The sequence below is a fragment of the Emys orbicularis genome, chromosome 6 (assembly GCF_028017835.1).
Source record: "Emys orbicularis isolate rEmyOrb1 chromosome 6, rEmyOrb1.hap1, whole genome shotgun sequence".
In the NCBI taxonomy this organism is placed as follows: domain Eukaryota; kingdom Metazoa; phylum Chordata; order Testudines; family Emydidae; genus Emys; species Emys orbicularis.
This window is the reverse complement of record NC_088688.1, coordinates 85,358,087-85,384,205: the sequence shown is the minus strand read 5'-3', so window position 1 is coordinate 85,384,205 and position 26,119 is coordinate 85,358,087. Positions and strand designations below refer to the sequence as shown.

Below are 26,119 nucleotides of genomic sequence, written 5' to 3'. Positions count from 1 at the left end.
CCTCTGGATTTTCATATCCATCCCCATCTTTTCTAATTTAACCAGTAATTCCTCGTGCGGCACAGTATCAAACGCTTTACTAAAATCTAGGTAAATTAGATCCACCGCATTTCCTTTATCTAGAAGGTCTGTTACTTTCTCAAAAAAGGAGATCAAGTTGGTTTGGCACGATCTTCCTTTCGTAAACCCATGTTGTAATTTGTCCCAATTGCCATTCACCTCAAGGTCCTTAACTACTTTTTCCTTCAAGATTTTTTCCAAGACCTTGCATACTACAGAAGTTAAACTAACAGGCCTGTAGTTACCCGGGTCACTTTTTATCCCCTTCTTGAAAATAGGAACCACATTAGCTATTTTCCAGTCCATCGGTACCTCCCCCGAGTTTACAGATTTATTAAAAATTATCGCCAAGGGGCTTGCAATTTCTCGCGCCAGCTCCTTCAATATTCTAGGATGAAGATCATCTGGTCCACCCGATTTAGTCCCATTTAGCTGGTCAAGTTTGGCTTCCACCTCTGATACTTTGATGTCAATCGCCCCTCCTTTATTCCCCTCTGTCCCGCTCCCTCTATTCCTAAGCCCTTCATTAGCCTTATTAAACACCGATGCAAAATATTCATTTAGATATTGTGCCATGCTTAGATTGTCCTTAATCTCCACTCCATCTGCAAGCTTCAGTGGCCCCACTTCCTCTTTCTTTGTTTTCTTCCTATTTATATGGCTATAAAACCTCTTACTCCCACCTTTTCATGTTCTCTGTATGTGTATATATATCTCCTTACTATATGTTCCATTCTATGCATCCGATGAAGTGGGCTGTAGCCCACGAAAGCTTATGCTCAAATAAATTTGTTAGTCTCTAAGGTGCCACAAGTACTCCTGTTCTTTTTGAGAAATATAAGGAAAACTTACCTGCAAATTTCCTGAGCTTCTAGCATTTAGATTTTCTTTTTAAACATTCTGCTGTTATTTTAAGTGTCAATGTATTCAGAACCTTCATAATAAATAAAATTCAAAATAAAAATAAAGATTTTTGGCTGGGAGTAGACTTACATTTCTGCTCTCCCAATTTCCCCCGTTGGGCAATTTCTATGTAAAATTCATCATTTCAATGCAATAATGAATATGAAAAAGTTTTAAACTTAGATTTTGATATTCACAATAATAATTCCTGGCTTCTTGCATCCAGTACTTTTGGGATACTACTACATCAGTGACTGTATTGGAATGCGATATATGTAGCTGCATTAGAATCAAGGAGTGAAAACAGCGTTGGGAACTAGAAATAACTGGCCAACATCAATATACTTCAAAAGTATGTGTGTAGAGAAGTTCTTTAATCAGAAATGAAGCAGTTGCTTTCATAGGTCTTGAGAAGGAGCAAGTGTATTTGTATAATGAAATAGTAATATTTTACAACACTGAATTAATTCTACTCTTATGATGTGAACATTACATGGCAGCTCATTTTGGTTGAAAGGCAGCCAGCCTTGCACACATCTTAATGTTCACACTGTGTTCTAGAGATGAATGAACAGGGATGCTGAAACATTGCCCTGTTAAGGAAGGGGAATGGGGGGAATTCTTGCTTTTTTATAGTAGGGTTGTATTTCTCTAATTCTGCAACTGATTTTTCCATTATATAGATATTGTTTCTGGCTTATTTCCACTGAAATTACTAGAGATTCTGCCCTTGATTTCAGTTAGGAACAAGATCTAGCCCTACAGGTGGAGTGCCCCTACACACTGGTGGACGTTTCGGATTTCCCCCAACGTTTCATACAGTTCTGCAGAGAATTAGCATCACCACCCGTTAATCAATGGGATACATGAGGAAGCGTTAGCCTCCTTGCTGCGTTGGCTCAGCGGCGAAGTTCCCATTGCCCTCAAAGGTGGGGGCATCAGGCCTGACACGTGCCACCTCCTTCGAAAGGCCGCTAGGGACAGGCAGGGCCGGGTAACACCGAGAAGACCCCGTAGTAGGTGCGTGGTGGGGAGACGTAGCACTGGCCCGCCCCGCGGTCCCGTCTCCAGCGGGCAGAGGGGTCCCCGCATCGAGGGAGTGCTGACCACAGCCATCGGGGGATGAGGCAGACTCAATCCGCGCAGGCGCACTGCTGCCCAGCGCAGGCAGCAAGCGGGCATGGAGAGACGGGGAGGGGAGCTTCCTGCTCTCCTGTCGCAGTTAGGCAGGCTGAGTGCGCCTGCGCGCTGGGGAGGTGGAGGAGGGCGGGGCTGTATTTTGAACGGCTGGATGCGGGTGGCTCACTATTTGGCAGGAAGGTGAAGAGGCCTCTACCCTGGCAGCAAAGGCAAGGCGGGGAGCGGCGGCTCCAAATGTGGCAGAGGAGAGCAGCAGGCAGCGGCGGCAGAGGAGGGGGGCACACAAGAGAAGGGGCGCAGCTGTCCCCGCGGCGGAGCTGAGCGGCCTGGCGAGGCAGGGGGGCTCCGGCAGCTGCCGCTCTGGCACCCCCAGGCCGTCCGCCTGGCACCCCCGGCCCCCGTCCGGCCAGCAGGTGAGAGCGAGAGCCGAGAGGGAGCCTGTCGCGCCGCCCTTGGCCTGGCCCAGTACCAGGCCGAGCCGGAGGGAGTCGCTGTGGGGGGAGCCGGAGCCGCCGCTCCCAGCCTCCCCCTCCCCCGGGGCTGCCATGAGTTATTCACTCGTAGCTGGCCCCGCCCCAGGGCCCCCTCCCGGCCGCCGCTGTTGCGACTCAGCCTCGGGGCCCAGCTCCATCCTGGGGTGTGCGGGGGAAGGCCCCGGTGTGACCGCTCCTGCCCCGCCTCCTTGGGATCCGGGGGAGGGGTCCTCTCGCTGCCGTCCCTAATACCGCCCCCCCGGGCTGCACCCTCCTCCCCCGCTGCCGGGCTGCAAGCGGGGGGCCCCGCGCGGGGGGGGGGGTGTGGGAAGGGCCCCCCTCGCTGGCAAAGCCCCCGAGTCAAGCCCCCCTCCCAGTTGTGCTGCAGCGTGTGTGTCTCTCCTGCCCCCCCATGTGGCCGGGCGAGGGGGTGCGTCGGACGGGGGCTGGTGCCCGACTGGGGTACGCGGGGGTTGGGGGCACAGCTGTTGCGGTGGGACTGCGCCCGGCCCCCTGCACCGGAGCGACACACGGCGCTGTCGCTGTCTGAGACACTCCGTGTGCGCGTGTGTGTGAGCGCGCCTGGCTCGGGCTCTGCTGGCTTCCTTTGTCTGCTGCTGCCGCCGCCGCGCTCCCCTCCTCCCTCTCTCGGTACCTCTCTCCCTCCCGCCCCCTCGCCCTTCCCCCTTCCTCCCTCCCTTCCTTCCCCTCTCTCCCAGACTCCAAGCGCTGCTGCAGCTGCAGGTTTGTAAATACTGGACCAACACACACACAACATGGCTGACGCTCGCCCTGCTCTTCCACCAGGCTCTCCTCCTCTGTCTCTCTCCGTTTCTTAATGTTTCATCCGTACGTGCTTTTCTGTCTCTCTCCCCATCCCTAATCTCCTTCCCCATCCCCCTCCCCCCAAAAGGAGGAAAAGCAATTCACCCTCCTTCTTGCGCGCATGGCGGGATTTCAAGGGTAAGGATCCTTGCTTTGGAAGCTTTCTCCTTTCGCTTTGCTGTTTACAACAAAATGAAACCTAAAATCAGAGGGAGCCTGGCAAGGTCTGGGGCGGAGGGGGAGGGAGGTGAATGGGGTGAGCCCTGCTGAGAGAGGCTTGATTGGAATGTGCGTGTCTTTTTCTCTTTAGGGAGGTGGTGGGGGTGGGGAGAAAAACTGATGCACCAAAATGTTGGCAGAGATGAAATACTCTGTGTTGCACTTGCAGAATGCTCTAGAGCAGTTTCTTTTCTCCTTCTTTAGAATGTGGCTCATTATAAAGGTATCAACCCAATATAGTCACTTGAAAAAGAACTAGATCACTTAGGTCAGAATGGGTGTTGGGTGGATAAAAATCATAATGTAGGCTTTTGGAATTTTTGGCTGTACCTTCTCCAATACAGTATCAATATCTTGAGGAGCCTTTCATACCATAGGATCCAGAACTGGAATGGAGGCTTGCTGAATCCTCTTTTGCAATGCCAGGTTTGTTGTACAAACCTATTTGCCCTTGTGATGACCACATCATGGCTGAAGGATGTTTCCTTTATAAAAGAAACATGATGCTGGGTATGCCAGAAATCTGAAAAGAATTGTGAACTTTAGTGTGCTGTGCTGAACTGCAACAAGAAAGCATGTTTCCTTCCTACTTGCTCCTGGACTCTGGATGGAGTCCTAGCACTGGGCTAACATTCAGTCCCACACCCTCAGGCCTCAGTTATCCACAGTACCCCCTTCTGGCTTCCAGAAGAATGTCCTCAAGTCAGTGTATAAATGATGATGAATTTCTAAACTAGATGCCAAAATAATATTGTTTGATGGCAATTTCTTGTGTATATTTTCCCCATTCTAAAGTGACCTGGAGTAGAGCTGAATTTTTTTCTAGGTTAGTTTTAATAGTCACTTTTTAGTGCTTCCTAGGCCTCTTGCTACATGTTTTGTGACTTTAGTGGTAAACATTTCATTTTCAAAGCTTAAATTTACAGTATAATGCTGCTGGTGTATTGTCTAAAATGAAGTTAACATAGGTAAAACTAAAATTATTTCACTGACTTGGATAACATACACTGCAGATTTGTGTGGAATCATTGCAGTAACTTATTGATAGGCCTAACTTCCATTAATATCTGAGTTGTGCTCCAAGGTAACATTTTAGCTTTTGTAGTTTTGGATGGCCTGCTTTGCTTTGGAAGCTTCTGGTAGTTTCTAGAAGAGAAACAAACTGGTATATTTGCATTTGTATAGGTTTTGAAAGATAGTTAAGTGGAATTATATTTCTTGTGTTGGAATTAGGTATGATGTGTTATACTGGCTGTATAAATATTCTACCATTTGCATCTCTATTACAAAATGTAAATTGAGTAGAGGTGAGGTCCAAATTAGAAGATCATTTTGGAATGTGTATCTATGTCCGCTATACTTCATACAACGGAGGTATTGCGATATTCAGTTATTCCTTTAACCTCACAAGGTTCTTTAGTAATATTTGTGGAACCATTAAAATGTCCTAATAGTAGCAGGTAAATACTCTGAAGACTGCTGTGCATTACATATCAACCACACTTCAAAACTGCTATTAATTTTTTTTATATGAAAAGCCTGCAAGTGTACTATGTGTGTTCAGGTCCCCTCTCCTCCTTAGTCCTATTGATATGCAGCTGCAATCTCGTTGCAGAAGTAAAACTAACTTGAATGATGGACTTATATTGTAACTGTTTCAATGGAATGTGAATTCAAAATGTTTACCCATATAATTTATCAATTAAAACTGTCATTTATGTTGGAACTGGATCTTGCTCTATAAAGCTAGCAACTAACTTTTCTTGCAGTTGAATAAATTCAGTTAATGGTTGCTTGGTACTGTTGTAGGTATCCTATAAGTAATTTTGTATACCCTGTACACTTTACAACATGATTTTTTTTTTTTTTTTTTTTAGTTGTACAGATGAATCCTAGCCCAGAATGGAAGTCATTGATCTTTCTCAGTAGTGTTGCATAGGGAACTGGTCTGACCTAGGGATTTGCCCAGAGAATCCTCTCAATTTTCATCTCTTTTTCAAGTACAAATAGAGCAGGTGGGTGTCATTGGAGGACCACTTCTTGCATATTGGGGATTGGGAGACAATGAAATATAAAATTCAAGAAGCTGTCAAGGTTATTGTGCCTAAAAGACAAAGTATCATGTTGATAGAAAAACATAGAGCAGAACAATGTGCATCAAGATTGAGGGATAGCTCAGTGGTTTGAGCATTGGCCTGCTAAACCCAGGGTTGTGAGTTCAATCCTTGAGGGGGCCATTTAGGGATCTGGGGCAAAAATCTGTCTGGGGATTGGTCCTGCTTTGAGCAGGGGGTTGGACTAGATGACCTCCTGAGGTTCCTTCCAACCCTGACATTCTATGATTCTATGAAGATTTAATATAAATTACTCATTAATATAACCATATTGTAAAACAAGACTGAAAGGGGAAGAACTTGTAAAACACCTATTGTACAGGTAGGCTAACAGGAGGAGGTGAAAAGTGGGAAACTTATAAACTGATTTACCCTTTATTAACATTTTTATCAGTGGATCTTGGTACAAACAGCAAACCATAATAGAGTGTGATTCTTCATTTTAGCACAGAGCTTCACAAATGATTAAATGAACTCTTAAGGTAATAGGCGGTTTTAGTTCACGTCCACTTGAACTCCTACAGCTCTTCTGTTTTAGCTGTTCATAAGGGTGTGTGAATATTACCCTTCCATCATTCATCTTATTCGGTACCTTCCCCCCAGTAATAGCTGCCAAATCCTTCTTGCCATGTTGAGATTGATAAAAATCTTGCTGATGCAATGTCTGTCAAACTTGCTTTAAAATATTTTAATGCATTACAGATAACTTCATTAAATTCCAACTTGTTTTGCCAAATAGGATTAAGATTTTGAAGAGCAAAACAGAACAGCTTATCTTTGCTATTAAAGTTGTGCTTTTGGTTTTACTCACAAACTTATTAGGAAGACGAAACTGACTCTGCTTGATAGTATGGGCAGGAAGGTATTTTGTATGTAACAATTTTAGACCATGGCCAAAATATCCTAATGTCGATGTGTCTAAAGGATGTTATCTGAAAAATGGCTAACATGGGAGGCTTATTTTGTGTCTTGCTGACCCTGTAGTATTAATGTGTTGGTGCTTTAGAAGACGTGAGAGGAAGTAAACTTTCAGATGAAAATAGCAATAAAATACTATGATGGGCTCAATTTTTTTCATACTGTATGTAAAGGATTCATCTTTATTCTTTGAAATGTTCTTATATTATTTTCATTATGTCACTTTGGGTGGTTTTAAACCAACTACTATATTGGATGTGAAAACCTGACTTTTACAGAAGATTTCTAAGTTGACTTATTTTCTCATCTTCATCTCTTTCTTTTAAATAGTTGGCATAGACACGCAGCTTGTACTTAGAAGAAAAATGTCAATCATTCAACTTGCTTTTATGTATGATTTAAAAGATCTCTGGTTATGGCTCTGTGGTAATCCTGTTTCTTATTGCTGCTCTGTTACTAGCTAGTAGTTTCTGCACATTCTTTAACTCAAGAGAAACCTACCTAAACATCAACATATTGCATAACAAGATCATGAAGAATCAGAATTCATTTTATGAGTAAATGTCTGTATCCTACTCCTCCCTCAACATACAGTGAAGAATGAGATTTTTAAAGCATCCTAGGGATTTGTCAGATATGCCATTAAAGTTTAATACAAGATGTGTCTAAAACCACTAAACTACTTTGAAAGTCTCAACCAAGGCATTTACTTGAATTACTAGCAGTATCTAGGACCGCTTTTACCATATGGATGAATGTTACATATTAAACCAAAACAGGAAGCCAGATCCTTTAAGCCAGTGTAATTCTGAATTTAAGAATGTAATTGACTCTTCTAAAAGTGAAATTGACAAGTATTGAAAGTGTTTTCCTAACTGGAGACTCTCTTTCTATATTCCTCTTCGGCAGTGTATGGTATGAAACTGGTGTAATTCCATACTAAGTGAGATCATACATATTTCCCTCCATCTACCTTTAACTATTTTTTTAGTGTAGTGGTAAGTCCAACTGCCACAATGCATTAATCACAGGCACGGATGGTGGCAAAAGCTTATATTTTAGAATATCTTATTCTTCAACACAAGGTCCCAGTATCTGTAGATCTTAGCAAGGTGGTTATTGATGTCTATAGAATCATTTTACATCAATATGAGTAAATTTGGAAAAGACATGGGGAGTTGTAAGTGTACTATAAAAGAGCAACAATGCTCTACTAGAGATTTATTTCCTGAAGCATGCTTGAGACATTATAGAGTTGTAGATGGTTTTTTTTGGGTTTGTGAAGGAAGGTGGCAAGACCAGACATCTCAGTGTTTTCAATTATGTATTTTTCAACTAACTGTTACATTGTGGGAAATTTTTAGAGATACTACTTTAGCTTACTATTCAAGAAGCTAAGGTCAAGAACCACTGACAGTTTTGCGAACATCTAAAATAGTTTAATAAAGTTTTAATAAAGTTATCCTATAACACTCCTGTACTATCCATCATTGCTGAATGATGCGTACTGTTTAGGGCCTGATCGTGCAAGTGTTTACTGTCAAGTGTAGTACTTATTGCTATCAGAAGTTCCTCGACTTCAATGCAGCACTGTGTTCGATAGCAGATGTGTGCGGGCTGAGGCACTTAGATTGTAATCTCATTGGAGAAGGGCCTGGGTCCCCCCACCACCACCAAATACCAGGCAGAGAATGATGTTGGCATATTTAATTTTTTTTTCTTTTATAAAATGGCCTTTTCTGTTCATTGAGTGATTGCATGATGGTGACTTGTGACATCATTACACTTAAATCTGGGAAGAATGTGCTGTCATAGTTATTGGGCTATCTGCATCTCTGACCTTTCTTGATCTCTTCAAGTTCTCCTGGTGTCAGATCTCACCTTCACTTCTCTCTGCATAGAATCACATGATCTTTACCACACAGAGTTGGCCTTAGGTGTCAGTCCAAAGTACAAACCATGATTACCTCAGAAGGCCAGAGTTATTTTCTGTACCTATAGTTCCACTCCTCAGAAGCAGTGGCAGCGGTGGTACCCATTTAGTGACCTTTGATCTCTTCTGTTCCAAGCCTTGGCAAAACAACTGTGTAACTTTAGCTAGACGCAGTGGTTCTCAAACTTTTGTACTGGTGACCCCTTTCACATAGCAAGCCTCTGAGTGTGACACCCCCCCCCCCATAAATTAAAAACACTTTTTAATATATTTAACACCATTATAAATGCTGGCCGCAAAGTGGGGTTTGGGGTGGAGGCTGACAGCTTGTTGTAGGGACGCATAGCTCCCGAATTGTCAGCTCACAGGTGCAGCACACTGTGTCTGTGGCTACGAGGCAGGAGTGGCCTTCACCCCAGCGTCTGTGATTAGGAAACTTACTGGCTGACTTGATCATCACCCACGCAGCTGGCTTTCACGTGCACAAGATATGGGTTTGTTATCTTATGTTGTTGTACACTGTATGCTTCTTCTATGCACAAGAATTTAACCAGTTAGAAGTGTTGTAAGCAGGGAAGTAGAAAGAATAAAAACCTCAGGGAAAAGTCCCTGGGGTTTTTTTTTTTGGCTTTCTGGCTACCACAGACCAGGCGTTCTGTTTCCTTTCTTCTCTTGTCGCCACAGCTTGTGACTCCCTGCCCCCCCCCCCCATGTAATAACTTTGCGACCCCGAGGGGTCCCAACCCCTAGTTTGAGAACCCCTGGGGTAGAGCCTGGAAATTGGCAATTGTTGTGGAACTATCCCCCCTCCCAACTGTTTGTTGAGAGGTTGCTTATCTAGCTCCATTATGTTGCTTTCCTGCTTGTTATTCCAGCAGCTCCCTGTTAAACTGTGTTAAGTGATCTTGATATTCCATCCATTCACTTCTCAGCAGTTGAAGACGGGAAACAAAGATTGGGAGCTACTGAGCTAGACAAATACATTGACACAAGAAACTGGTAACCCAGTTAACTATACTGTAACTTTACCTCACAGACTAGATAACATTCTGTATTCATAAAATTACATATGTGTATTAGATTATTGTATTGCAGCTGCATATCAGCCATAGGTGTCTTCCTCCCCCCAGTTAGAATGGAATTTATTTGCACACACTTGGTAGTCACTCATAAAGTGAAAAAATTGAGCGCTTTACAGTAAAATGCAACATGTTTGTTCTAAACTATATATGAAGCTTTCCTGGCCTAACATAGCTTCCTTCTTGTTTTCTTTATAATCCCACATTTTTGCTTTTTCACCTTGCCTTGGATTCTTTCTTCTGAAACAGATGTAGCTGTCTGTCTCCTTTATATTGTTTCAAACAATTTCTCTCAACTTTGAATCCTACAATAATGTAAAAATAACCCTTACTATGTCATTTCAGTCTTTCTTTCCATCCCCAGAAACACAATCAAAGGACAGAGAGAGGTATCTGACGCTAAATGAGTTTTGGTAGCCTTTTAGAAACTAATTCACACCTTTCTTCTCAAAACCCTATGGTTGTTAGAGAGGCTTATTAATATAAGCTGTAATATTATTGGTCGCTATCTTAACATCTTCTGTTGCATGACCACCGTGTTGTCTAACCAAGCTCAGAGCAGACCTAAGTAACTTGGTAGTAAAAATCATTGGTGGTCAAGGGCATGGCTACACTCGAAACTCCAAAGCGTTCTCGAAGCAGCGCTTTGAAGTGCGAGTGTGGTCGTGGCGCTAGCGCTGGGAGAGAGCTCTCCCAGCGCTGCAGGTACTCCACCTCCCCGAGGGGATTAGCTTACAGCGCTGGGAGCACTGTTTTTTCATACACCTGAGCGAGAAAGTTGCAGCGCTGTAAAATGCCAGTTTAGCCATAGCCCAAGTTGATCATCGCAGTTCCTGTGTGATAAAGCTAAAGAAAAATGGCAGAGTAGACCAGGCTATTGAATATACTTCCTGACAAGTAGTAGTACAAAGAGACAAGAGGTGTGAACTCCTTTTTTCCTTTTACTTTGTGTCCCAAATAATAATAAATCCAGTTGAACTCTGAAAAGTGAAAATGTAAGAATGATACCTACTTAATAGAAAGTTCTGCTCTGTTTTGTAATTTGGGATGCATATGCTTGCTGTATGGCCTGACTTCCAATAGTCATGAGCACTGGCAAATCCTATTGAAGTCCATGTGAACGTCAGGTGTTCAGCATCTTTGAAAATCAGGCCATTGGTGACTAAAAATATTTTATAATTGTTGGCACTGCAGAGCCAATACATCAACAAAAGGGTGAGCTGGATTCTATTCTAGCTCACGGGTCAACAGAATTTTTAACTTCAGTTCCAGGGTTAAATTTGTCCCTCAGTTATATCTGGCATTGACTTGCCTACATATAAAAAGTACAGAATTTGCTCCACAATATCTTCACTACTACAGATGATTAAATGGAAGGTCACAGCTTAAAAAAAATAAAAAAAATCATACTTTCTGAATGGTTACCCCTTTATGGTTACATAGAACCTACCGTAACAAAGATGGGAACATGCTTACCTATATTTTTGTTTTACTTCCCATTTGACACTGTTTTATGGTTAGTCAGTTTCACAGTTTCCCGTGTTGTTTGTGCAAATCTGATATAGCAGCAAGACAGAGAGGCACACTTTTTTTTTAAGCACACAGAAATTGTCAGGGACACTTGAAGGGGAACATAATACCTGAGACAACTTCTGAATTTTTTAAAATGACTAGATTTCTAGTTGATTGTCACTTTAAGGCTGTCTTTCAGTCTTCACAAAACTTGAATTTCTGCATTTTTTTTTCAACCAGTCTCCCCCCCCCCCTTTACTGTGAATGTATAGAGATGGATATGCCTGTGAGATGGATATGAACCATTTCAATTTGGGGCTTGTAGGCACTATTTATTGTAATATAAATAATTAAGGAATTGACTTCACCAAGTTTCAGAGTAGCAGCCATGTTAGTCTGTATCCGCAAAAATAACAGGAGTACTTGTGGCACCTTAGAGACTAATAAATTTATTAGAGCATAAGCTTTCGTGGGCATCCGAAGAAGTGGGTTGTAGCCCACGAAAGCTTATGCTCTAATAAATTTGTTAGTCTCTAAGGTGCCACAAGTACTCCTGTTATTTTGACTTCACCAAGGTAGCAATGGGTACATGAGACTGGTGGAACAGTGGCCTGCTCTTGTGCACTCTCAGGCTGAGCCTGCAGAAGTCTGAGAAAGGAGGGAGAAGGGAAAACTCACAAGCCTAGGGGAAAGGGGACCCAACTTTTTTTATTTGTTTTTTAAAGTACTATTTTCTTGAAAGACTGTCCAGTTCTTCCTCTTCTGAGTCCTTTTCTTTCCCCTCCTCCCCCAATACTCTGTGATCTGGTAGTTTGTAGGACATGTTTTGTGAAGATGACGTAAGTTGTAACATCACAACAACCAAAAAAACCCACCACCACCACGGTATTTGGTTCTTTTTTACATCAAGATAGCTATCTTTATATAAAATCTTAGAGGAGACAAGGCACAGATAGTTTTTACATCATCGTAGGGAGTTGAAGTCAATCATGTACTCCCCAGCTGGAATTGACCTCAGCTAGGTCAAAACTATCTGTGCCTTTTGTCTCCTCTAGGATTTTACATTGAGATAGGTGCCTTTTTACATGGTTAGCTTTTTTTTTTTAGCCTTAGTCAAGCAGAAGCAGGTAGGAGGAAAAACTACAAACTTAAGGGGGAAAGGAATGCACATTTCTCCTTATTCTGACCTTGCCCAGAAAAAAGTTCCAGAGAAAACAATGCTCTTAGTATGGAGAACCCGCTCCCGTTGTTGAGTCCTTGACTTTATTATTTTCCTTTTCAAGCCCACTTCTTAAAGGTTTAATTTATTTCACTGCAGGCAGGCTCCTGGTTACTCTGCTTGTCCTTGAGGAGCTGTTTCTGTAGACAGTTTATTCACAAACTATCCTTTCTTTTGAAAGATTACAAAGTTGAAAGTTCCAGCAAGCTAAAAAGTGTCCAAGTGTAGCATCTTATTAAGTATTGTTTTGTTGGTATAGCCTATTAAATGTCATTACATTACATGAAGACTTAATGTAGTCCATGAAAGTTGGTATCTTCCTTTTTGAAAAACTGCACTTTTTCTGTGTGCATTCTCTCAGGTGCTTGGTTGGCTGGCTCTTGCTCATGAACTCAGGGTCTAACTGATTGCTGTATGTGGGGTTGGGAAGGAATTTTTCCCCAGGTCAGGCTTGGCAGTGACTTCGGGGGGGTTTTGCCTTCCTCTGCAGCGTGTGAATGCAGCTTATTTGCCAGGATTATCTGCGTATATCTTATTTAATCGTTTCCTTGCCATTGCAGGGGCCTCAGGCATTTGTGTGCCTTGATCCCACCTTTTTGCTTCTTATGGCACATAACAGAGTCTTCTGTGGGCTGTAATACTTCAGTTATTGGGTTTAGTGGGGTGAAGGGTTGCTGAGTGGTTGGTAGCCTGTGATATCCAGGAGATCAGACTAGTGGTCTAACATGGTGTGTCTACACTGCCACTTTCAGTGCTAAAACTTTTGTTATTCAGGGGTGTGAAAAAACACCCCCCTGAGCGACAATTGTTTTAGCACTGAAAAGCTCCAGTATAGACAGTGGCTCCTGGCAATAAAGCTACCATCGCTCGTTCGGGGTTGGTTTTTTTTTAATCGCCGGGAGAGCTCTCCTCCGGCGATAAAGCGTGTCTACACTGCCCATGTCACAGCGCTGTAACATGAGTAGTGTAGACATACCCTTAGTCAGAGTTTAATACAGCATTGGGCCTCTGATCACAGGTGGAGTTTGTTTTCAGTTGCTCTCCCCCCTCTCACCCCCCAAAACCTTGAAGGAATTCCCTGATGTGCATTAGTGATGCCATGCCCACCCAAAGCAATGCATACACTTCAATATTAAACTGACATGGGAATATTTTCACTCCCTAAATAAATCACTTCTTTCCTTCTCCTCAGAGTTCAATAAATCATTTTCCACAAAATACTTTTAAACAGTTTTGCCCCACGCTCATCTTTGTTGGGCTGTTTTGCTACCACTGTCTTCCTGAGTGCATGTATATCCTCCACTGTCTAGCTCTGAAGTTATTGCTCTCTTCTCTTCTCTTTCCCCCCCCCCCCGCCCCCAACAAAAAATAGCAACACTTGGGCTTGTCTGCTCCTTCTTGGAAGGAATGTAGGGAAACAAGGAACAATCAGTTCCCCAGCTTGACTTTTCCGGTCAGAATATTTACTCATCCTGGACATGTTGATTTTTTTTCAAACCCTATGGGAAAATGGTTTACTTGTAAACTGAGCAAATGTGATAAGTTGAGGCACAATAAATAAGGAACCATACACTATCACTGCTTCTCATTTTTCTGAGAATAAACACTTTTATGGAGCATTCAGAGTTTAATTAGTAAATAGTTTTTAAATATGAATTTTCTTAACCATTTATGGACTGTAATACTGGTTAACAGTTAAGAGTTTTCATTTCTTTCTATTCTCCATCTTCAATTCATTAACTTTTTGTTCAAAAACTTTATTCCATTCACATTCCAGGTTTATCCAGTAAACTAATTTTTGTTAACTGAAGCTAAATGTATGCTTGTTACAGATTCTGAAAATACCAACACAATCTTTCAGTTCAAGGTTTCATTTTTCTGTCCCTTGATCCTGCAAAAATTTAAGTACATGCTAAGTTGTTGTGGCTACTTGCATGCTTAAAGTTACTTATATGTGTAAGTCCTTGCATCACTGGGGTTCAGAGGAACAACAGTGATAAATGTTATGATTACAATGAGAGGAATATTGTGCTATTCTTTAAATTTGGCAGGAACGTAGATTACACAATGAACATGCTATTTATAACCATGGTATTTCATATTGTAGAAACTTTTTATTCAGATATGTCAAGTAAAACATTTTCACAATTGGGGTTGTTTTCATGTAAAACTCTAATCAAATAGTGAGTTAAGATGGTTAGAGACTAGCCCAAAATGCGTGAGTTAAGTTCAGCTGGAGATGGTTTGTTCCTCCTAGTCTCTGCAAAGATATAGTTAAAGTCGGTGGAAGAGTTCCTTTCCATGTTCATTTATTCATTTTTTTTTTCTTCTCATAGGACTGATCCTGTAAAAACTTACATAGTGGTTAAGCACATATGTAAGTCTTTACAGGATCAAGACTGCAGATAGTTCTGATAACTTTGCCTTTGGACAATCTTTGGAATCTCTTAGTTCAGTTATGTATTGAATTGCATAATAAAAAAGTCTGCCCTTTCACTACTGATAATACTTAACAGGATCACTTTGGTTAGTCTCTAAAAACTGAAGGAGACTTCTTCCTTGTTGGTAGTGTTAACTTTATTTGATTATTATTTTTTTTTTGGGGGGGGGGGGGATAATGGGTTATAGAGTTGATACACAATATGACTTATTTTCTTTATCCATTCAATGCTGCTTGTAATGAGCTGTAGAACTCTTAAAACATGCAAAATAGGGTTTTAGTTGACAGCCAGTAATGATAAATGTGTTATCAGTTGGACTATAAATTGATCAGCCAGATACTAATAGGGTATAAAAAGGGAGTTGTAACTCCTTAATAATAGCTTATATTTATATAGCACCTTTGATCCAGAAGCATTCAAGCATGTGTTAGAGTAGACTATACACATAGAAATTGATCCATGGCAGCAGTACACAAACTTCAGGAGAGAAGTTAAGTATAACTTCTTTAACTGAAATTACAGGATTCATTTTAAGTAGGTAAATCATGAGTAGCCAACTTGAAATCTGACTAGAAAATTCCCTCCTGTGAATAGTGGTTTGTGATCTACTAATGACATGAGTGATTATGGTTTAGGATTTTATTTGATCTGAAAGATTATTAATATATCCTCAGTACTCTAAGGAGAAAGTGACACCTACTTGGTGCAGTACGTGCAGTGTCCTTTAACACATTGAAATTTTTTTTTCTTAGTCTTGGTCTCTTCTTGGCCTCTTATCCAAGTAACAAGTAGGCCTGACACAGCTAAGTGTAAGAATTTGAGGTAGAATGGTTACTGTGATCCAGGAAGGGAAACTTTTTTTTAACTCCTACTTGAGCCAAAGTAATGAACTGAGACCGAACTTGATGTTTCTTAAAGTATTTTCATCAGGATACTGAAGATGATGATTTCTTTCTTTGACAGGGTTACTGCTCTTGTGGATGTGAGGAAGCAGTGAACCTAATATATCTTGATTTTTATTAAGGCTTTTGACACAGTCCCACATGACATTCTCCTAATCAAACTGAAGAAATATGCTCTAGATGAAATTACGATAAGGGTGTGCCCAGCTAGTTTAAAGACCGTACTCTGAGTAGTTATCAGTGCTTCACTATCAAACTGGGAGGGCATATCTAAGGGGGTCCCACGGGAGTCAGCCCTGGGTCCAGTACTAGTCACTATTTTCATTCATGACCTGATAATGAAGTAGAAAGTATGCTTATAAAACTTGCAGATGGCTCCAACCTGGGAGCACTTTGCAAGCACTTTAGAGGACAGGATTAGAATTAAAAAGGGCCTTGACAAATAAGTGAATTGGTCTGCATTAAATAAGATGAAATTTAATAAAGACGGGTGAACTTTCCTTCACTTAAGAAGGAAAAATCAAATGTGCTACTACAAAATGGGGAATAACTGGCTAGGCAGTAATGCTGAAAAGGATGTGTGGGTTGTGGATCACAAACTGAATATGAGTAGACAGTTTGATGCATTTGCAAAAGAGGCTAATATTCTGGGGTGTTTTAACAGGAGTGTCAAATGTAAGACATGGGAGTTAACTGTCCTGTGCTACTTGGCACTGGTGGGACCTCAGCTGGAGAACTGTCCAGTTCTGGGCACCACACTTTAGGAAAGATGTGGACAAATTGGAGAGAGTCCAGAGGGGAATAACAAAAATGATGAAAGATTTAGAAAACCTGACATATAAGGAAAGGTTAAAAAAACTGGACATGTTTAGTTTTGAGAAAAGCAGACTGAGGGGAGACCAGGTAACAGCCTTACTATGTTAAGTACTGTTATAAAGGGGATGGTGATCAAATGTTTTCCATGTCCACTGAAGTTAGGACAAAAAGTAACAGCCCTAATCTGCAGCAAGGGAGATTTAGATGAAACATTAGGAAAAATTTTCTAGCTATAAAGGTAGGTAATTTCTGGAATAGTCTTCCAAGGGGGCTTGTGGAATCCCCATCATTGGAGGGTTTTAAAAACAGGTTGGACAAACACAAGTCAGGGATGGTCTAGTTTTACTTGGTCCTGCTTCAGTGCAGTGGGCTGCACTTGGTGACTTGTCGAGGTCCCTTCCAGCCCTGTGCCTATATGATTCTATGAGAAACTAGATCCCTTAATAACCAAGTAGGTTGTAGAACAAAACACTGTGGATCTGATAAGTATTTCAGTTAGCTCTTTCCTGAAAAGAGTGGTATTGATGCAGATAAGGAGCAAATGGTCTAGCATAATACTGAGAGGTGTGCAAGTGGTGGCAGAAATGTCTGCCTTAAAATTGTAGGAATATAACAATAGCATGGTGTAAAGACAAAAGAACACAGGACTGGAATTCCAGAGTTCCAATCCCCATTATGTCTCTGGGTTTGTAGCATTTGAGAAGGAATTCTTAAATGACTTGCATTGATTCCATTTTACATATAGGAAACTGCTTGCCCACTTTTCAGGGTTGTGTGGACAAATAGATATTTGCATATAACTTTGATGTGGTAAACTGCAGTGTGTAATAGCTATAAAGGGGCTGCACCACCATTAAAAGTGCCCTTGTATACATGTCTTTAGTGTTCTAGTAGCCAAGGTGCGTGAATAATTATTCTGCAATAATTTACAAAAAAAAGTAGTTCCTGTTCTTTGGATCAGATATATGATTATGAAAGGTCATTATGCAGATGAAGGTTTCAAGAGGTCCTTGGGATTGTCAGACTGAAACAGACTAGAAGCTTGAGTGAATTTCTTTTGAAACTTGCATGTATATGTACATTCATAATATAAATATTTATACTGGTTGATACCAATACACTTTGTTTAAACTTGACTTTTAAGCTTTATTCCAGCTTTGTTTGGCAGTAGTCTGCTCTTTATTTCTCTTATAGCTGACTCTTAAACAGTGGGTTGTTCCATTGAGGTTTTTTTTAATATTAAACCTCAAATCCACTTTCTTTGAATCATTCTGTTCCAATTTAATCCTTGGTTTAATCTGGGAGCAAGACATTCTCCAAAGGGACAGCAGATGGCAAATTGTCCAATGCCTTAGCCAAATCTCCTTGAATGTGGCAGTGGTGTTACTTATGTGGTGTTACTTATGAGGGAGGCAGAGCAAACAGGAAACTATTAAATTTTCATTTTACATAACTGTTAATGGTTTGCTTTACTGTCAATGGTCCTTTAAAGTAATATTAGAACAACCAACACTTTTTGGGACACATCCTGTGCAGGAATTTCATTTGTTTTTGGTTTCATACACCCCCCCGCCCCAGACATCTGGGTGGGTTCCTGAAAATTAATGGATATGTTTTATATTTCTGTCTTGGACGTGAGGGGACGGGGAGGCTGTCATTCTTGTGCTGAAATGAAGTAGCTCACTCTTTCCCCAATTGTCTTTGGATCTGTTTGTCTTTTCTTTCATCCTCATCCATGTTATCCATTTTAATTTTTCTCCCACTACCACCCTCTTGGACCTCATTTCCTTTATTGTGCTGACATCCAGATTTTTTTCCTTTCAAATAGGGCTTTGAGGCAGTGACTGGTTATAGTCTCAGTGCTGTCTACACTAGAGAATTAAACTACTGATAACCGGAACCAGTGAGATAACTTCGAACTAAGTGCCCACAGTACAGTGTGTACAAATTAACCAGTGTTTTGATTTAAGTCTTGTACTATGTCCACGCTTACTCTTTACTTTGCTATTTCAGTAGCACTGTTTTTGAGTACCCATTTCACAACTATTGGTGCAGTTACCGTCAGTGTCTGCTTGTAGGAGACTTAGGCCTTTGTGCAATCCAAAGAGAATTGTAGAGGAGGTCAGTCAAACTCTCAAGTCTCTAGGATCAGTTATATTTTTGAGACAAGGCCTGGAAAACGATAAGCTAGGATAAATTTTCAGTTCTTGCTCTTTGCTCAATAGGAAAGGCTTTTGTTGGAGCTTTTTAGGCAGGGTGAATTGATTTAAATCAGTGATATAAATCAGCAAGTGGAAAGGCTCAACTTAAATCATCCTTTAATCAACCTTTCAATTTGTGCTTCAGTTAATTTCTAAAAAAAAAAAGTGCATTCTCATTGGCACCAGGTAGATTTGATTTAAATCATGATTTAAATCACTGGTCAGGAAGACTCTATTTAATCATGGATTTCTACAGAAAAGTGCATTCTTGTTGGTTGTTATAACCTTAATACATATTCTTCCCAACTCAGAGATAGATGTAGGTTTCATTTTTAGAAGGTACACACTATACATTTTTAAAGTGATTTATTTTGAAAACTTTTCAGATTAGTTTTACAGCTATATCAGAAAATGAATCATTGTTTGGTTATTTCATTTACCAAAGGTAATTGAAGCGGATATTTATTAAGTCAGTTCACCTCCCAATATCTCCAATTCAACGGGTTAATCATTAATATTTGGAGGATTTTCTTGCCATGCTGTATTAGGATAACATCACCAGACATGCAGGTAAATTGTTTTATTTAACTAAAACAACAGCGTTATGTATTCTGGATTTTTTTCTTTAACAAAACAAGCATATGAATTTTTGAATGTAGTTAAACATTCAAGTTTTTTAAAATCAGGTTTGTTTTTGTTAAAATTTGTTTTTAACTAAAATAGTTAAATGAAATATTTTAAAAAAATAAATTAAATTGACTAGGTCAGCCAGGTCAAAGAAAAGGAAGATCTGCCTATTTCAGCTATTTATTTTTTTCACAACTGCATTTAAAATGATAGTACCATAGAGTAACAACTATATTTTTTTGCTCAATCATGAGAATTCAAGAATAGTCCAGAAGGAAGACAGGCGGTCCTTAAGAAAGAAGTCTGAAATAAAAAAGTTTACCAACCTGAAGATCCTGCATGTTCAGACATGTTCCTTTCATCGTCTTCAACTCAGCTTCTTCCTGAGAAGGAACACTTCTCACAATGTTGTTTCATTTGGGCAACAAGGCCTTGCATTTCTTTGTTGCACTGCTTGTTTGCATTTTGCACGCTTGCCTGTCTTACCCACAGCTAGAGGAACTTCATTAAAATATTCCCAAACTGGGTCTCTTTTATGGCACTTTTAGAGAGTGGTAAGGGATTGACTCTGTGTACACAAATTTGCAGAGGGACAATGGGGTTGAGGTCTGTTATTTCTCACCTCTGTATATTTATTTATTTAAAAAACATTTTTGCTGTTAACAAGCATGTTATCTTTAGAGACACAAATCCACCATTTGAGAACTGCAAAACTAAGCATATCTGATGGTATCGTCTAGACTGAGCACTGAGTCCCATTGAGTAGATAGAAAGATTAACCTAAATAACCTATACAGAAGCCCCTGGAACCCCATAAAATTGGGTCCCTAATCCATGAGCTATTGGAACTCATTTACAAAACTTTTCTTAAACATTACATGAATATATTGTCTCATACTATAGAAGTAGAATTTATAATCCCTATTCCATGATGAGATATCTTTGATATGATGATGAGATATCTTTGAGCTATAATGTGTCTTAATTAAAACTATCTTTAGATAGTTTTTTTTTTTCCTGAAAAAGCATTTTATCAAAAAAACGGATATTTTTTTTTTTAAATCATTGATTTTTATCCTCCCTGCATTGGCAGATACTTAATGATTAAAACATGTTGATTTATAACTAAATGAGCCTTTACACTAGATTTGGTACATCTTTTTGCTGTCTTAGAGGATACACTATAATTCTGCTTAAATAATTTAATTATATTGCTTAATATTTTTCTGATTCTTATTGAGCATGTTTAGTATGTTAGAACATGGTGAATTATATATTTTGTGTACTAGATAATTAACTCTTTGCTTATGATTTGTGTCAAACTGCATTAGTTGGTAATTGGAAGTTAAATACAACATACACAAATTGTATTAAACAAACAATCTTAAATGTTTTGGATACATAAACTTTTCTTACCAAAAATTTTCATCTTTACGACCAAATGATGTATTAAAGGAACAGAGAGATTAACTGTAGTCATTAAGTTAAACTGGTCATTTCAGGTCAGTCTGGGAAAACTTTCAAATAAGCCTAAATTAAAGTGACTGAAGTTTAAGTTCCTACTTGCCTAAGTCACTTGAAAATGAGACAAGTGTCCCCAAGTTCCTTAAGCAGTCCTTCAAACCTTTAAAACTAATAGATCTCATGCCCTCCCTCCTCATTTATATTCATAGATTAGAAGACAGAGGTATTTTTGTCTTTTCAACTCCCAAATAATTAATCTCAACTTTGAAATAATTAGTCCAAATGAAGAAAATATTCTTTCTGTGCCCCCAGGAAAGGCTACTGCTGTCAAAAGTTTGAATAGCATGTCGTCAAGCTTTGGTTCCAGGTGCTTAGCTAATGACTTCCACCGGGTCAGTGGTATGACTTTCTTTAAAACATCTGCAAACAAATACTGCTTGAATGGCACATCTCCAGGCCTGAAATTTATTATGGTTGGCATGTTTGATGGGTAATTGTTAGATGCTCATGTCATAGCAGCAGCATCTTCGGCAGTTAGGCATCTTCCCTGGTACTTTGGGTTGAGAATTTTGGCAGGAAAATGAGTGTTTGATCTATATACTTCTTTACTGCCTGTAATTTAACTTTGTTGTTGGGTATTTCTTTGTTCAGTGTCTTTTTTTTTTTTTTTTTAAGTGCTTTCCAAATTTCAACAGCATCAGCAATACAGAAACAAACCTTCTGCAGTTTGTCCAGGGCTATAGAAATAGGTTTCAGTATATTCAGGATATTTTTTATGTTTCTCTTTAGTCTGATGTTGATTACTTTGGCTCGGATAGTAGTTCCATCTATTTTATGATTTTCTTCACAAATTATCAGAATAGGCCAGTTCTTAATAAATAGCTCAAAACAATCAAGCACTGAATTCCAATTGTACATCTTGGGGGGGAGAATTATGTTGGATTCTCCTGCTGTCTTCAGTGTAGCTTAAGCAAAGTGGTTGCTATGGAAGTATTTTGTAGTTTCAATATTTTCCTTTAACCCTGGAGTTGTACTTAAGTCTTTAGCTAAAAAAGGTGTTAAATGAGCACTTCATGCATATCATAAATTTCAAATTCCCTTCATTATCTTTTTGTAGATTTCTTGTCTGTAACAAAACCATGCAGTTGACACTTTAGTTTTTGTTTACAGTTTGTTATAGGTTTTACTGCTACTTGTTAGTATTCCCCTGTATGGGCATTTCCTGATGTATCAGTTTTTCTGTAAGATAGACAACGACATCCTCTGTCTCACAAGTGCAAATTACAGGATCATTGTGTACAATGCTCTTCTCATTAAAAACTCAGATTAATGAATTTCCCATCAATGTTTTTGCACACTGTTCAATTTCCTTCTCATACACTGTATCCAGGAACCGTCCAGCAGTGTCTGTACTGTCGTAATGATTGACTGTGTTAATGAAATCTTTGGACCTGAACTAGACAAAAGGGAGAATTTGTTGAATAAATGAAACAAGCAATCTTCTCATCTGTGGAGTCTTGCTGGAATTTGCTTGTCCTGATTTACAAGCTCATCCATGATTTTACTGGATGATGAAAGAGGGTTTTTGTTTGTTTTGTTTTTATACGGGTAATTTACTGTCTGACATATGTTTAGTTACAGCACTGCTAGTGGTACCAGCAGATTACTCCTGAGGTTGTAGACCAGGCCTGCACAACTCGTAAAGCGGCGAGGGCCATATTACTCCAAAGAAAACAGCTGAGGGCTGAAACCCCCCAGCTCCCCTGAAACACAACCCCTCCCCCCAGCGCCGCCCTGCCGAATGAACGTCCAGCAGTATTGAACCTCAGTAATATGTTATAGCAGGCCCCTAAGATAGTATAATTAAGGTAAAAGAAAAATGTCTTTTTGCTAGAAGTAGAATAAGATCCTTCCCCCCACTTTGTAATCAATTGCCCTGTTGAATGAATGAGGTGTGAATGAGGAAGGTGTGAAAGGCAGGCACCTCCAGACAGCCGCAACCCTTGGAGAGGGGATGGGAGCCAGACCAAGGACAATCAAACTTGTTAAGTGGACTGACTAGAGAAGAGCAGACATACTGACGGCCTCGGGGATTAGAAACCAAGCACCTTCCTTTGGGAACACCCTCTTTGCAGCATTGGGACAACCCCCAGCCAAAAGAAAAGCATAAAAATTGGTCCTTTTTGCTGAGAGACAAGATCAGTAGAACAGGTCAGCCACCGACTGGCCGCTTACCTCCTTACCCCCCCGCCCTAAGTATAAAGCCCCCCCGCCACTGCCCACCCGCTCGGCTCGTCATCCCCCCCCCACTCACCCCCCGCCGCCCGCTCGCCTCCTCAGCCCCCCCCCCGCTGCCAGCTCACCTGCCCCCCCCGCCACTGCCCGCCCGCTCAGCTCGTCATCCCCCCACCCGCCTGGCTCGCCTACTCACCCCCTGCTGCCAGCTCACCTCCTCAGCCCCCCTCCCCCACCGCCGGCTCACCTGCCCCCCCGCCACTGCTCGCTCAGCTCGTCATCCCCCCACCCCCTCCGTCTCACCTCCTCAGCCCCCTCCCCCGCTGCCGGCTCACCTGCCTCCCCGCCACTGCCTGCCCGCTCGCTCGGCTCGGCACCCCCCCAGCTCGCCTACTCACCCCCCGCCGCCTGCTTGCCTCCTCAGCTGCCGCTGCCAGCTGCCTGTCCCCCGCCAGCTCGCCTGCTCACCCTGCTGCCAGCTCGCCTGCCTGCCTGCTGCTGGCCTCTTACCTTCTGCTGCTGCCCTTGCCCCCTGCCGCTGGCTCACCCTCACTCCCCAGCCTGCCACTGGCCTCTTCACCACCCCACCCACCTGCGTTGGCTTGCCCACCCTGCCGCTTGCCTACTCACCCCCCGCGGGCCACACAATGAGCCCATGCGGCCCGTGGGCCGTATGTTGTGCAGGCCTGTTGTAGACATTGCAGATGACGGACATTCTTAACATCTTATTTCTAAATTGGGCCCTGAAACAAAATGATTTTAAAAAAGTCATTTTTACTCAATGAGTATATTACTCAGTGCGTTGCTTTTAAAACTGAGATGGTAAATGAAAGATTCCTCCTACTGCAATTGTTTATACCACTGTGGAAATGATATGATTTATTCTAAACCCAGTTTTATAGGGAAAATAATAAATGTTTTTTTACATGTTAATTCATAAGTGCCTAATAAAACTTTTAAACAGGACATTTTCACCAGGTCGTTTGATTATATTGAGCAATAAAAAAATCAGTTTAGAAGTCCAGCAGTAACAGTAGAAACATAAATACTCCCACATGCTAAGTACAGTAGAACCCCATTTATCCGAGTTTCCATTATCCGGTTCTCCGTATTAACCGAACTGGGTGGCTGGGTTTGGGCTGTCAGCCCCAGGCAGCCATTTGGCAATTTTATTTATTTATTTATTTTTAACCCAGAGTTACAGGAATTTCTTGAATTATTCACAAATAGGGTCTTTTTTACGATCCGCAGCCATTGCAGTTTTTTCTTCAGTTCCCAGGTGTTGAAGTCAACATTAGAGGTTGCACTCTGAAGAATGTTGTCCCTTCTTCCTACAGTGTCCTGCTTTGGCACCAGTGTTGCTACTTTGTGGTAGCACACTCTGCCTCTTGTGATATATAGCCTCTGCCCCACCACATCCCCAATCCTACCCCAGATAAACAAAAGAACTAACAACAATCCACATTTCTGCTTGTGTAACCTACATGCCTTTTGCACTGTGGTATTTTATTTAGGGACAGCAGGAGACAGTTAATAGATATTGGGGCAGGGGGGATTCATCTGTGTACACATGCAAGTAGACAGAGCAGAGTAATTTACTTGATGTGCCCAGAACCATCCAGAAGCAAAGGCTGGTAGTTACTGGTCAGATCAGTGTTTTTTCCATGAGCTGGAGATTGTGTCCATGGTGGGTGGAGTCATAAATATTCATAATTTGAGAACTGAGCCAATCAAAGCTAGGTAGGTATAAGCTGTAACACAGAATATGAGACCTCCCAGGTGATCTCAGCAGATGATCCTGATGAGATACATGTATATGTCACCTGGAGTCAGAGGCCAGGTCCCCATGCCTGTGATAACTTTGCCAGTCTGTTGCACCACCCAGTAGCACAGCCCATGGGTCCTCCACAGGATCAATCCCCTAATATAGTACGTAACTTATTGTGCCATATTTATAATGCTTGACTTCAAAAGTTAGATGGTTTCCCCCTGAATTTTTCTTTATGTAGAAAAGCAGCCATTGACTTAGTTTTTGATAGAGGCTTATGGATTCAGCATTTTTTTTTTATTTAAATGTTTTAAGAGATTGTAATAAGCTTAGACCTTAATGTATTTTGTATTAAATTCAGATTTCATTTTAAACAAGTTTATTTTAAAAAAATTAAATAAAAATCCTATTTTTTTCCATCCTGTTTTGAGGTGACTACAATGCATTAGTTGACAGTTCTGGCAGATATGGATCAACAATTTGTGGTTGAGAAGCATAATCTTGTTCTGGGACAAGCCGATTGCTGGATAGAACATCCAGTTGGACATAGTTCTTCTTGAGACTTGGGACTAGCATCAGTGAGCTGCAGAACTTCAGAATTAGGAGGGAGACTTATTTGTATCTCATTGGTGTGCTAGTACTAGTAATTTTATTTGTCCATGTAGTCTTTTCATGAGCTTTGTTTCAGATAGCACCCACAATATTATGCTATACAAAAGGTATGATCCCCGCCTGAGGAGCTTATGCTCTGTTTCTTCTACAGAGAGAACTTTCACTGTGTGACCACATAACTTTCATTGGCACAGGTAGGCTAGAATAGGCTTATTACTATAGATCCTCATGACATTTTTTGCATCATGTGTTGCATTTACTTAAGGGTAAACTAACTATTTGATCATTTTCCAAGTTTCATTCTTCACACTGGTCCCCCATGTGAGTGTGTGTTGGTTCATGGCTTTCACCACATTTCTACACAACTACACGTGTGTGGTAGAGATGCATTCTTGTGGTGGCACTATTCTGTTGTGCTATAAACTGAATATTAAGACTTGCTGCTCCACGCTTTGGAATCAGTTTTTGTCAAGACATGTTCACCAACCAAGACTAAGGCATTGATGTTGCCTTGCTTTGTGGAGAAGTTGGAGAATTTCAGCTCTGCCCTCTAAAGTTTCCAAGATACCATCGGTACTGTGAAGTTGCACATCTCATGGCAGAAGGCAAAGGTCCAGAACCTCAGAACTGTGCGGAGATATAGGAAGAAGGGGACACA

At 41.0% G+C, this 26,119-nt stretch overlaps 1 protein-coding gene across 2 annotated transcripts in view; it reads left to right on the top strand.

Moving 5' to 3' along the window:
• The first annotated feature begins 2,488 nt into the window (after positions 1-2,488).
• Positions 2,489-26,119, top strand: part of SPIN1 (spindlin 1) — a 122,185-nt gene continuing 98,554 nt past the window's right edge. Inside the window, exon 1 of one of the 2 annotated variants that reach the window (XM_065406394.1) lies at positions 2,489-2,516. The gene's annotated coding sequence lies outside the window, so the exon portion shown is untranslated. Of the gene's footprint in view, positions 2,517-3,360; positions 3,540-26,119 lie in introns of those variants that run through there. The other variant, XM_065406393.1, reaches the window with a different exon arrangement.